A 959-nucleotide genomic window follows, 5' to 3' on the forward strand; every position below is an offset into this window, starting at 1 on the left:
CCATTAAGATTGACTCCAAACACAAAATAAACAACCCCACAGCAAATAAATCAAACCACCAAGTCAAACACAAGGCACATTCGTCATCCCCCCTCACAAGGTCTTTTAAAAAGGTTACAGACACACACAGACACACATTAAGCAAAAGTTCAGCCTCTAAAAATAGTCCCTAATTAACATGCAAACAATATCATTAAAACACGATTGAAGTCCCTAACGGGGGAAGGAAAGGAGGGAAGGAAAGGAGGGGACGCGGGGATAATGTTAAATACCAGAGTAATTAATAAAATATGAGCGATAATAGACGTAAATATGGCAGGGGGAATGGAGGAGGGAGAGAGTATTATAATCAACGCCGTTTCTCACTTGGAACAGTCTTAATGCTCCTCTGCGCCGCGCTCCGGGAGGAAAATGAGGTGCCTAGGGAGTCCCAGCACCTCGGCGAGAACGTGTGATCTTCCCAACCTACATTATGACGAGAAATGTCAGAGTTACAACGTCATTCAGATTGTCATGGCCGCCCCTGCAACCTTGTTTAAAAATCCTCCTTTTCTTATTTTCTCCTCCGTTCCCCCTCTTCTTTGTGACGGCGCGGGCATCCCTGTCAACACGGGGAGGCTGCTTACCTGAACTATTTATCCTAAACGGTCCTTTTTGGCATAAAATCCTCGGCTTTGCTTCTCCGTTCAAGACACACCGGAAAGGACGTGTCTCAGAAGCTGCCGTTGCCATGTCTCGGATTGCGTCATTCCTCAGGAATATTTTTTTCCCCTTTTGATAAACTTTATACTCCAATTCTGATTATATTTAGTTAGAATTACCCTAGTTTTTAGGAAATATATAGGTTAAAATTAGGTTTTATTTGTAATTGGAAGGCATCTTGAGGGATATATGGCATCGAAGGATGACGTCATGTCCGGGTGTCATGGCGGGATCAGCTGAGCGTCGTCTGCATGACC

The 959-nt window shown here is 44.1% G+C and overlaps 1 protein-coding gene across 2 annotated transcripts in view; it reads right to left on the bottom strand.

The window, feature by feature from the left end:
* Positions 1–731, bottom strand: part of LOC119591533 (protein RER1-like) — an 11,699-nt gene extending 10,968 nt beyond the window's left edge. Inside the window, exon 1 of one of the 2 annotated variants that reach the window (XM_037940282.1) lies at positions 627–731. The gene's annotated coding sequence lies outside the window, so the exon portion shown is untranslated. Of the gene's footprint in view, positions 1–366; positions 524–626 lie in introns of those variants that run through there. The other variant, XM_037940283.1, reaches the window with a different exon arrangement.
* Positions 732–959: the final 228 nt, after the last annotated feature.

The sequence above is a fragment of the Penaeus monodon genome, chromosome 28, assembly GCF_015228065.2.
Source record: "Penaeus monodon isolate SGIC_2016 chromosome 28, NSTDA_Pmon_1, whole genome shotgun sequence".
Lineage (NCBI taxonomy): Eukaryota > Metazoa > Arthropoda > Malacostraca > Decapoda > Penaeidae > Penaeus > Penaeus monodon.